Consider the following 13319-nt stretch of genomic DNA (forward strand, 5'->3'; position numbering starts at 1 on the left):
GGAGAGGGTCCAGCCCTCCACCTCCATTATACAAAGGAAAACCGAAGTCTCAGGAGGGGTGGCCCAGCCACAGACATGGGGCTGGAAGACTGACTGGGCCCAGAACACGGGCCACCTCCCTGCTCGCAGCCCTTCTGTCCCAGTGGTGGTGGTGGCGACATCTCCCAAAAGAAGTATCAGCTTTGGCTCACATGATGCTTTAAAAACTATGTTTAATGTATTGCTAATTTATGTATTAGTAATGGGGTATTCTCATAAAAAAAATATACGTTTCCTTCTCGAGAAATCACCTTGAACCACGCTGAGCTCACACTCTCACGTGGCCACAGCTGCTGCGTTGAGAGGCCGGTGCTCCCTACCGTAGAATGGGGCACAGAAATACCCCAGAGAGATGCAGTCCCCACAACTCCCTGCAGCCTTACCCTCTACCCACCTCGTTTCTATCACTGCCTGGCCTCTGGAGGCATGTGTTTTTCCTCTGATGTACTCCAGTCTCTGCTTCACCACCCTGTGAGGCAGGCATTACCACCATCTCACTTTACATGGACGATGCAGAAGCTCAGAGGGAGCAAGTAACTATCCCAAGGCCACACAGCTGGTTGGTGACACCGATATTCCAGGTCAGGTAGTCTCAGGCCAGACCCATTCTGATTATGATGCCCCTCCAAGGCTAGGCCCCATATGGTTTGACCTCTGCAGCCCCACCCGATCCACTTCATAGACCCTGCCATGCCAACCATGTTGAATTTCCTTACTGCCTCCCAGAATTGCCCCTCCCCCATCAGGGTGCCACCAGCGCTTCAAAGCTCAGCCTACTTGGTTCATACTTAGAGTGTTTGTGGATTAGAGTGAGTTGGTTCATGTTTAGTGTGTTAGTGCATTAGTGGGAGAAGTCTGCTTCTCCCGCCCCACCAGATGCTCCTGGAAGGCAGAAAATCCTGTGCTCTAGGCCTAGTGGGCATCCTTATAGGCGGGAAAGCATGGTAGTAGGTGGATGGAAGGAAGGAAGGAACGAAGGATGGAGGAGGTGGATGGTAGAAGACTAATGCTAGAACCACCCCTACCTCACAACCCCCACTCCAGGTCCACCGCAGTTCCTGCAGGACTGGTCCTAGTCAAGTCTGTCTGCTGGTCAGCTAAGAAGTCTTTCAAGAAAGCCACAGCAGCCCAGAGGCAGCAGTGCCCAGACAGGCTAGAGAACCGGCTGAGCCAGACACTGCTCCACCCAGCCCCTCCTCCTCCTGCAGCTTGAGGCTTGGGGCACCAGAGTCTGTCCTCTGAAGGCTTGGCCTCCCCTCACTCTCCAGCTGAGGTCGTTTTTTGCCCAGCCTGACTCTACCAGGCAGCCCCTGGGGTCCCCTGCTTTGAAATCCATGCCCAAGAATGAGCCCCTTGAAACCCAGCCCTGCAGACAAGCCTGGCTACTAGACCCAGCTGCTGTGTGACTGGCTGTGTGTCTTCTGGCAAGCTCCTGTCTGCTCTAGGCTTTTGTTTCCTGATCTGTAACGGAGACAAAGCGACTGGGTTGTCCAAACCCGCATCCAGTAATATGATTGTAGTAGTATTTTTCTGGCCTTCCTTATGCTCCGCATCCCCTCCTGAGTTCCCAGTGCCCTGTCTGCTTGGGGGCCCACCAGCCATCCTGGGCACCCCCCTGGGGGAATGGGGTGGGAAGTTGAAGGCAGAGGCAGAACCAGCTGCTGCTTTCAGCCTGTCCCCCTCCCCCACACACACACAAACACACACTACCACCCAGCCTCCTCTACCTACTAATTGCAGGGTTGCAAGATGCCAGCTGCCTCCCAAGCCCCAGGCAGGCACCTTCCAATGGAGCAGGGGTTCCCTGGAAAGCCTCCTAGTTACCCTCTAGCCCCAATGACCCAGCTGCTCTGGGGGGTGCTCTCCATGGTGCTCAGACGCCCCCTACCACACCCAGGCTGCCAGGATGGGAGCCAGAAAAGGTGTAAACATGAAGCCTTTCTCCTGGCTTTCCCATTTCCCAGGCTTCCCCCACGTCAGAGGAGCATCCTGGTCTCCCCTCCCCCACTCAGGAATTAGCCAGGCCTCCCACTGCTGGACAAATAAAGCCTCACTCCACATCCTGGCATGGGGAGTGCACCAGACTCACCCTTAAGCACATTCCCCAAGTGGTGTTGGTCTCAGGTCCCTGTTGTTCTAGGATAAAGGGCAGGCAGGCCCCTTGCTATGGCCCCTCTCCCTCCCAGACTGGCTGAGACTGGCTTTCCCAGCAGTGGCTTGTACCTGCCCTTGGCTGGAGCACCAGTGGCCTAGTCAGACTGGATGAGGGTTGTGCCTCATCGGCTCGCAAGCTCTGAGAGCAGGGGTCCTGCCCCTGGGAAGCTGGATCTCCCCAGAACGAGAGTGTATCTTTTAGAGCTCCCACTCCTCCTCCATGGTGCCATTTAATTCTAATCTTCACAACAACCGGGGAGGTGGACAATGGCAAGATGAGACCAAGACCCAGAGAGGGAAGGGACCGGCCAGTCAATGACAGGGCCAAGATTGAAATCTAGGCAATTCCCAAGGCCATGTGAGGGCTACAGCCCTGAGCCCAGCTCAGAGCAGTTCCTCCATAAATGTTCCTGGGAGCGAGGGAGGGAAGAATGAGCTAATGATGGAGAGAACCACTGTCCTCGAGCCCTCTTTCCAGATCATTCTGCAAGGCTCTTTTATCCACTGCCCCACTTGGGGCTCTAACTTGGGCAGGTCGGAGTTAGGAACCTCATTACCTAGATGATGAGTACACTGAGGTCCAGAGAGCAAAGTGGCTCATCCACGGGCACCCCGCAGCATGTGCTGGGAGCCTCCAGATCGTTTAAAGAAGGTCTTAATCCTTCACTCCTTTGACCTCCATTATGATAACTCGAGAGAGCCGCTGAACAGATGTGAATTCGCCTGCACCCTCAATCAGGCAAGAAGCTCCGCCTCCCTGAGCCTCAGTTTCCATATTTGGAACAGGGGGTGCCGTAGGGATTAGAAAGGACATTTGTCAAGCCCCCAGCATGGGGTTCAACACCCAGCTGTATTGTTTGTCCACTTTTGTTCACGTTCACCTGGCATGTCTGTGTGGGAGACCAGTTGTCCAGGCAGGAAAAGTGCACTGCCCATTCTACAGTGGGGACTTTTTGTCCAGGATCTCAGTCTGCCTGCATGGACCACTCCACTCAGCCACACGCAGCTCTCCCTGCCCTCAGTCCAGTCTCAGAAAGTTCCACCTGATCAGTGACCCAGTTGCCCCGGTATCTTAATTCCAGGATGGAATGGAGTTTTGAGGTAACACTGGGAGAGCAAAGGCATCTTTGTCTGTTCCTGGACCACCCCCTCCCCACTAATCCACCCCCTTAGCTGATAAACTGGAGTTAGGCATGTAACAAAATCCCTTGGGAATTTGGCTGACAAGAATCCCTTATCAGATAAAGTTTATCTGATTGCCCAGTCCCTCAGGGGTAAACTGAGGAAGCTGCCAAGCTAAAGGCGGGAGTAGGATCAGAGAGGAAAAGAAGAGGTGCCACACCAAGCAGTCTGCCTTTGTTATTTCTTTTGCTGATTATGACAGCCAGGGAGGTGATCGTAATTATGATCCCACCTTACAGGTGAGAAAACCAAGGTTGAGAACCTCAGCAGCATCCTGAGGTCTCATAGCAACTAAGAAGCAGGATTTGAACTGGGGCCACTGCTTTCCAGAGTGGATGCTGGTAAGCACTGCACTAGCAGCTCCTGTACTTTGAATGTAACACACGCCTGTTAACCTCCATCTCAGTCCCTTGACATTGATTTTTCTAGATGGCTTCTCCTTTTGTAATTACCGATTTATTCACCTGGCTGATGCTGACTTTCCACTCCCTTGCTAGCCTGTGAGTTCTCTGAGGGCTAGAATTTGGTCCTATTTAGTCACTTTGGTGCCCCTATGCCTGCCACATAGCAGGACATTACTAAACATTTGATGGATAGATGAATGAATGAATGAATGAATGAATGAATGGGTGAGTGAATGGAAAAACGAATGAATGAATGACCTTCCATGCTCCCTCTCAAGCCCCTGCTCCGGGCACCTTAAGTCCAGTCGCAGAGGCTCAGGTCGGTCAAAGGCAACAAGAGATGAAGTTATAAACCAAGGCAGGCAAATGGACTGCAAAGTTTTTTGAGAGGAAACTCAAAGATGCAGTGCTATTAAAAATTGATATTTCAATGAGATAATCCCTCTCCTAGGCTTTTAATTGATTGTCTAAAAAGCCTTCCTCTGTTGTTATGCTTCTTTATTCGCAGGGACCATTAATTTTTTTATGGACAATCAAACCCGGATAGAGTGGAAGGGCTGCCGCATGGCTGCTTCAAAAACAGTAACCAAGGCACCAGGGATAAACATGTGGGTGTCAAACAGGAGAGGTCACATGGCCATCGAGCTGGCCTTGGCTCTGAGACTGGGAAGAAGGGAAGACCCTGCATGTCCCAGACACACACACACACGCACACACGCACACACACACACACCTGCCCTTGCCCCCAGCCCCAATGGACAGCTTTCGTGAAGTTTGGGAGAGCAGTAGGTAAAGGCTCCACAAGAGTGTGGGGCAATTGCTTCAAGGCAGAGCCCCACTCTGGGAGTTGGGACCCCTGGGTTTCTCCCCCTGCCACTTAGAGGCCAGTCCCCACTGCTCCAGGCCTCTGTTCCCCCATCTGTCCCTTGAATGGTCGGGGAAGAGGCAGAGAAGGAAAAGTAGGTGAATGGGAATCAGGACCTCCAGGACACTTCCCCTCTCTGGACCTCTGTTTCCTCATTGGTCCAGTTGGGGTGACACTGGCATGAGTCTCGAGGGGTGGCTTTGAGGACCGAGTGCAGAGCCAGGAAGGGCCACTGTTGCTCTCACTATTGTTAATCTCATCGTCCTTCTCCTGGCTCTTTGGGCAGCCCTCGAATCTAGCCCCCACCCTCAGGTGACCTTTATCTCCCTCTGGGATGGCTCTTCATCAGCCTTCACACTCTGCGGCAAGGCTTGTGGCCGTGGAGATGTTCTGTGTATACCTGCCTGCCAGCTCTCTGGCCACATCTGCTTCGCCCCCACTCTATCCATCCACTCCATCAGCCTGACACGCAGCCTCAACGAGGCCCCAGAGGGTCCCTGGCTGCAGTGGCAATGTGCTAGCTAGGCTGGCTGGCCCCTGGCCCTTTTGTAACCGTCTGGCCCGTGAGCTGGCCTCCCTCACTTACTCTCTGCCACCCCATGTTCCTGACACCTCTTTTCTAGAGAAGGGAGAGACTGGTGAAACAGGGCTGGCTTCCTGGGCTTGGGGACACATTATACCAAGTGTGGAGCCCTTTGAAGTGCAAGTCACACAGGGCTTGCACTTCAAAGGGCTCCACACTTGGTATGATGTTCTGTTGTTGCTGTCTTGAAATTATTAATAATTTTTAAAAAGGGATCCCACATTTTCATTTTGTACTAGGCCCCATAAATTATGTAGCCGGTTTTGCTGTCAAGGGACAGACTTACTTCAGAAAACGGCCACAGAATGGGTCCCCAGGACAGTGCCCCTGCCTTTAGCCATCATCAGTCCCCCCAGAAGACTGGCTTTATCCCCACATCTTCCCCTCCCCACCTTACCCAGGTCCTCCCATCTCAGAGGCTATCAGGGCTCTCATCTCTCTGATGCAGGGGCCCCCCAGGGGATGGACAGGCATCTCTCTGTCTCAGACCCTGGGACGGGGGCTCAGAGGAAGGCAAGGAGGTCCTCAAATCCATGTTTTCCCCAGACAGGCACAACTCATGTCAAGTGGAAGCATGGAGGCCACAGAGCAGATGAGATACAAATTCATTTAAATAATCTGTGGAATTCACAACAGCCCTTTGGTCAACACCTGTGTTTGTATTAATTAATGGATATAAAAAGTACAACTGCTTTGACCTTATGGGTGTTGGGGAGGGTTCATCCATTGAAGCACATCCTCTGATGGCAGAGGGGTAGAAATCCCCCTCAGGGCACCCTGGCAGAATGCAGCAGGAACAGAGCGGTCACTCTTAGGAGGCTATCCGAAGGACGTCTGTAAGCACATGTGATATATAAGTGTGGGTGCAAATATTTAGCCACAGAAATGCTTCATTGTGGCACTGTTTGCAAAAGCAAAAATAGAGACAGCTAAATGGGCAGCGGTTGGGGCTGGTTAAATCAATGACAGTGCATTTCTCCAGGGGGATGCCAGACAGTCAGCAAAATCGACCTTCTTACAGAAGACGGGGAGTCAAAATTCAGATTTGAATATAGTGTACATCGTGGGCTTGGCTTTCTCTCTATACACGTGGAAAAGTCGATGCCACAATATTAGTCTCGGGTCAATATTTTTCTTTTTTCATGTCCCCAACTCTTCTGGCTCCCAGTGGCCAATCACCAAGGAGTCATGGACACTTGACTTTCTGAGGATCTCTCAGATCTGTCCCCTGCTACCACCCCTCTCTACCCAAGCCACACCACCTCTCTCCTGCAAGATTTGCCTTCACTTCCTGTCTTGCTCCCCACAATTCCATTGAGGCCCTCTGTTTATTCTCTAAGGATAGCCAGAAAGATTTTTTCAAAATACTAATCGTATCCTGTCCCCTTTCCTGTTTAAAACGCTTGATTAGCTCCCCATTACTCTTAAGAGGGAGACCAAAACCTTAAACTGGCCTTCAAGACTCTTCGTGGGCAGGCTCACTGAGCACTGTGCTTCCCTTCTTCCCTCTTCATCCTAGCCACTCTGGCCTCCTCCCATGCTCTTATACAGAGCAGGCTCTCTTCTGCCACAGGGCCTTTGCACATTCAGTTTTCCCAACTCAGAACCCTCCCTCCCCTCTTCACTTGGGTAACTCACCCCTTTGCCTTCACCTTAAGAGTCATGTCCTCAGTAAGCCTTCCCAGACAGGTCAGGTCTCCCCATATCTCTTCTAGCACCTTGTAGCCCCTTTCTGTCGCTTTCTGCCCTTCTTACAGTTGCACCTTCAACTCTGGAGTTCTTAGATCAATGCCTGTCACTTTTACTAGACCATGAACTCCTGAAGATTCACAGGCTGCTCTTGTCAACAACTGCGTCCCCAGTGCCCAGCGCCTGGCACAGAGTGCTGCTCAGATGTTCGTTGAATGAATCAATGAATCAGTGAGCGAGGGAGGGCTGCCCAAGCACTGGACCTCCCTTCACTGCTGGCTGGCATGCCTGTCCGGGGAACACTTGCCAGGCCTGCTATTAGCATGTCACACGTGTACACAGTACAGCAGCCCAGAAAGAAGTGCCCGGAGAGAGCCAGGTGTTGAGAGTGCAGCCTTTTTCCTGAGAGCTGCTCCCTGCATCCATTGGAAATCTCCCCTTTCCCACCCACATCCTTTGGAGGAAGCAGAGGGAGCAAGAGGGCCCCATCGCCTTCCTTTCCACCCCCTTCAGGGTCAGTCCCTTTGATGTGAAATTTCCTGGGGAGGCTGGTTTGTGTCACTGTTGAGCTGGGGGAGGAAGACAGTTCAGGGCCTCATGTTAACACACTATGAAAAAGCGATTCCCTCCTTATTTTTCTTTTTACCCTCTGACCATTGTCAAGGAGACAGTCTCAGGTGGTAGGGTGGGCTTAGCACCTCTCTAACACTTGCTGAACTCTTTTAAACAAAAGTCTTAGAGCTTTTTAGGCAGGCAATGCTAGCCAGCACACATGGAATGCATTTGTTTTATTTTCAAGGTATTTTATTTATGTAGTTTGTTCTTGAGGCAAATAGAAAAACGTGAGGTGATTTAAAGAATGATATTGAGCAAAGAATAGTACAGGAGATGCTTGAATCTGGCAAAAATCGTGAAGTGGCTGGGGCTTGAGAAATACTGTTATAGTGTGGGTGTCAGAGGAGGTCTACTGGAAATTTCGGACTTTCATCACCACCCAGTGGGAATGAGGCCATCCCATTGTGAAGTCAATAGAAAACACCCCTGCCCAACAGGGATGAAGAGCACTGCCCCTACTGTGTGTCAACAGAGGCCAACTAGAGAACCTGGGCTTCTAGCTCCACCTGGCTATAATCAGGTGATGCCCCCACTTCCCCTGCTGGAGCAGTATAAGTGAACACCAGCTAAAACAGAGGGCTTAAACAAGATCTGGAGTCTCACGATATGTAAATTGTCCAGGTTTTGAAAAATCAGTCATATCAAGAATCGGAAAGCTCTCAAACCGAATTTTTTAAAATGTCAATCAATGGATTCCAAAACTGAGGTAACAGAGATGTTAGAATTCTCTGACAAAGATTTTAAAGTAGCCATGATAAAAAAAAGTTTCAATGAGGGCCGGCCTGGTGGCTCAGGCGGTTGGTTAGAGCTCCATGCTCCTAAGTCTGAAGGCTGCCGGTTCGATTCCCACATGGGCCAGTGGGCTCTCAACCACAAAGTTGCCAGTTCAATTCCTTGAGTCCCACAAGGGATGGTGGGCAGCGCCCCCTGCAACTAAGATTGAACACGGCACCTCGAGCTGAGCTGCCACTGAACTCCTGGATGGCCCAATTGGTTGGAGTGCATCCTCTCAACCACAAGGTTGCCGGTTCGACTCCCGCAAGGGATGGTGGGCTGCACCCCCTGCAACTAGCAATGGCAACTGGACCTGGAGCTGAGCTGTGCCCTCCACAACTAAGACTGAAAGGACAACAATTTGACTTGGAAAAAAGTTCTGGAAGTACACACTGTTCCCCCAATAAAGTGCTGTTCCACTTCCCCAATAAAATCTTTAAAAAAAAATTGTAAAAGAAAAATGTTTCAATGAACAATTACAAATATGCTTGAAACAAATGAAAAAATAGAAAGTCTCAGCAAACAAACAAAAGGTATAAAGAGAACCAAATGGAAATTTTAGAACTGAAAAATACAATAACTGAAATGGCTCAGTGGGTGGGCTCAACAGCAGAATAAAAGAGACCGAGGAAAGAGTCAGTGAACTAGAAGATGGAACAATAGAAATTGCCCAATTTGAACAACAGATAGAAAATAGAAAAGAAAAAAAAAAAGAAAATAGACTGGAAAAAAATAAGAAGGAACAGAGCCTTAGGGACTTGTGAGACTATAAACAAAAGATCTAATATTTGTGTCATCAGAGTCCCTGAAGGAGGGGTGAAAGAGGGCAGGGCTGGAAAAGTACTTGAAATAATGGGTGAGCACTTGCCAGATTTGGTAAAGGATGTAAACTTACAGATTCAAGAAGCTGAATAAATTCCCAAGAAGACAACCCAAAGAAATCCACTCCAAGACACGTCATAATTAAACTTCTGAGAACTAATGATAAAGAAAATTATCTTGAAAGCAGCCAGAGAAAAATTACACCTTTTGAATAACAATAAACGTTTTATCAGAGACCATGGAGGCCATAGGAAGAGGAACAGTATTCCTACAGTGCTAAAAGAAAAGAACTGTCAATGCAGAATCTTATAAACCCAATGAAAATGTTCTTCGGGAATGAAGGGCAAATCTAGACATTTTCAGATGAAGAAAAATTAAGAGAATTTGTATCTACCCTAAAAATGACTAAAGAAATTCTCCAAACAAAGGAAATGATAAAAGAAGGAACCCTGGAACGTTAAGAGGGATGAAAGAACATAGTAAGTAGAAATATGGTTAAATACAATGGGCTTTCCATCTCCTCTTAACTTTTCTAAATTATGTTTGGTAGTTAAAGCAAAAATTATTACACTGTCTGATGTGGTTGTAAATATATAGAGAGGAAATTTTAAAGACAATTATATTATAAATTGGGGAGAGTAAAGGGAGGTAAGATTTCTCAATTTACTCAAACTGGCAAAATTATCATGCAGTAGACTATAAGTTATGCAGACATAATGTAATACCTAGAGTAACCACTAAAAAACTATATAAAGAGATGCACTCAAAAACACAATCGGTAACTCCAAATGGAATTCTAAGATATGTCTAAGTAACTCACAGGAAGGCAGGACAAAGAAAACACAGAAATGAAAAACAGAGAGAACAAACAGGAAAAAATAAAATGGCAGATTAAAGCTCTATCATATCAATAATTATATTAAATGCAAATTGTCTAAATACACCAATTAGAAGATAGATATTGGCAGACTGGATTAAAAACAGGACATGAAAAACTGTATGCTATCTCTAAGAGGTTCACTTCAGATATAATGATATAGGCAGGTTGAAAATTAAAGAATAGAAAAAGATATATCATGCAAGCACTAATCAAAGGAGAGCAGGAGTGGCTATACTTCAGAGGAAAGAAAATTACAGAGACAGAGAGGCACAGTATATAATAATAAAAAGGTCAATCGACCAAGAAGACATAGCAATCCTAAATATGTATGCATCAAACAGCAGAACTACAAAATACATGAAACAAAAACTGATACAACTGAAAGGAGAAATGAACAAATCCACAATAATGGTTGAAGACATCAACACCCTTCTCTCGACTATTGATAGAACAACTAGATAGACAATCAGCAAAGATATAGAAGAACTCAACACCATCAGTCAACAGCATCTAACTGATATTTATAGAACACTCCACTCAAGAAATGGAATGCTTTTCCCCTATGATCAAGAATAAGGCAAGTATGTCAGTTCTCACTACTCTTATTTAACACACGCTGACAGTTCTAGCCAGTGCAATCAGGCAAGAAAAGGAAATAAAACCATATAGACAGGAAAGGAAGAAATAAAACTGCCTCTATGTGCGATCACATGATTATCTATGTAGAAAATCTCAAAGCATCTACCCCCCAAAAATCCAAACTCTTGGAACTAACAAGTGAGTTCAGCAAGGCTTCCAAGTACAAGATAAACATACAAAAATTTTATTTCTATATACTAATAATGAATACAGTCATAGCAAAATCAAAAATATAATAGCATTTTAAATTGCAAAAAATAATTAAATAAAATACTTAGGTGTAAATCTAACAAAACATGAAACTGCATGAAGCTAGTGGAAGAAATCAAAGATCCAAGTAAAGAGAGAGACATACTATGTTCTTGGATTGAAAGACTCACCATAGTAAAAATGTCAGTTCTCCCCAAACTAATAAACAGGTTTAATGCAATTTCCATCAGAATCCTAGCAAGATTTTGTATAGATATAGATAAGATTATTCTAAAATTTATACTCATGCTGAAAGGCAAAGGAACTAAAATAGCTAAAACAATTTTGAAAAAGAATAAGGTGGGAGGGATCAGTTTACCTGATTTCATGACTCATATATAGCTATGGTAATCAAGATTGTGTGTGATTAGCTGACAATCATAGATCAATGGAATAGAACAGAAAACCTAAAATAGGTCCAACTGATTTTTGACTATGTTGCAAAAGCAATTCAGTGGAAGAAGAGAGCCTTTTCAACAAATGGTGCTGGAACAATTGGATATCCATATGCAAAACAAAAAACATAACATCGACCTAAGTCTCACACCTCACACTTCCTACAAAATTTGACTCAAAATGGGTAACAGACTTAAATGTAAAGCATAAAATTATAGAACTTTTAGAATAAAACATAAGAGAAAATCTTTAGCATAGAGGGCTAAGCAGAGGGTTCTTATACTTGGCACTTGGCATAATCCATAAAAGGAAAAAATTGATAATTTGGACTTCATTGAAATGAAAAACTTTTGCTTTGTGAAAGAACTTGTTAAGTGGATGAAAAGACAAGCTACAGACTGGGAAATAATATTTGTAAACCACATATCTGAAAAAGGACTGGTATCTAGAATATATAAAGAACTCTCAAAACTCAACAGTTAAAAAGCAAATAATCAAATCAGGACATGGACAAAAGACATAAAGAAACATTTCCCTGAAGAAGACACACAGGTGGCAAATTAGAACATGAAAAGATGTTCAACAACATTAGCCAAATTAAAACCACTATGAAATATCACTACATACTTGTCAAAATGGTTTAAAAAAAAAAGTACTGACAACAACAATTACTGGCGAGGGTGTGAAGACACTGGATCACTCATACATTGCTGATGGGAATGTAAAAAGGTACAGCCACTCTGGAAAATTGTTTGGCGGTTTTTTAACTAAACATGCAATTACCATATGACCCAATAGTTGTATTCCTAGGCATTTATCCCAGAGCGATCAAGACTTATGTTCACATAAAAACCTGTACGTGAATATTTATAGCAGCTTTACTCATAATAGCCCCAAACTGGAAAGAACCCAGATGTCTTTCAATGGGTGTATGAATAAACAAACTGTGGTACATCCATACCATGGACCACTACTTTGCAAGAAAGGAATGAACGAACTACTGATACATGCGCCAACTCAGATGAAACTCCAAAGAATTATGCTGAGTGAAAAAAAAAAAGCCAAACCTCAAAGATTACATACTTATAATTCCAATTTCACAACATTCTGGAAAATGTTATCAATGACCAAATAAATGTTATAAATGACCAAAGCATAGAAATTGAGAACTGATTAGTGGTTGTGAGGGGTGAGAGTGGGAGGGAAACAAGTATGGATATAAAAGGGCAACAGGAGGGATCTTTGTGGTGATGGAAATGTTCAATTCTTGTCTGTTTCAATGTCGATATCTGGGCTGGGATATTGTACTCTAGTTTTTCAAGATGTTACTTCTGGAGGAACTTGGAAAGGGTACACGAAATCTCTCTATTATATCTTATAATTGCATGGGAATCTACAAATACCTCAAAATAAAAAGTTTAATTAAAAAATAGTTAGGTGACTAGCAGAGAGAGACAGTGGATTGGGTAATATGAGGATGAGAGAATGAAGTTTGGGAAACCCCACTCTAGGGAAGATTAGTTTGTATTGAGAACACATTTTTTTTTTGGTTGGCCAAAACTCCTCCAGAGGTTTCTGGTGGTGAAAACAGTTTGCTGTGATGGATCAAGTGCTGGGGGCTTTATGGGCTGTGGTTTGAAGCAAAGCAGGTAGAGTCAAGTTTAAAAGATGCATGGGAAGGTCAGGAGGTCGACGCCCAGGCCAGCTTGGCCGGCAGGAACTGGGGCAGCTACCTCCTTCCCTGGCAGTCTGGGGCTGATTAGCTCAGGCCCAGGGCGTGAGGCCCCTGGGAGTCCCTGGGGCTCCCTTGGTGGTCACAGTCACCATAGTGACATCCAGGGAAATTTTCAGGGGCAGAGAGGCAGCTGCCTAAGAAGTTCCCTGGGCAAGGCCATGGCCCAGAGTCTTGGAAGCAGGGGCCTAGACTCCATGGGTGAGTGCTAAGGTTCTTGGACCCTTGATGCATCAGGCCTGTCCCTCTGAGAAAACGGGACAGTGGTGGTTTTTCTCCATATATTTGGCCTGAAG

Source organism: Rhinolophus sinicus, chromosome 8 (genome assembly GCF_057876585.1).
Source record: "Rhinolophus sinicus isolate RSI-liver-muscle chromosome 8, RSI-T2T, whole genome shotgun sequence".
Lineage (NCBI taxonomy): Eukaryota > Metazoa > Chordata > Mammalia > Chiroptera > Rhinolophidae > Rhinolophus > Rhinolophus sinicus.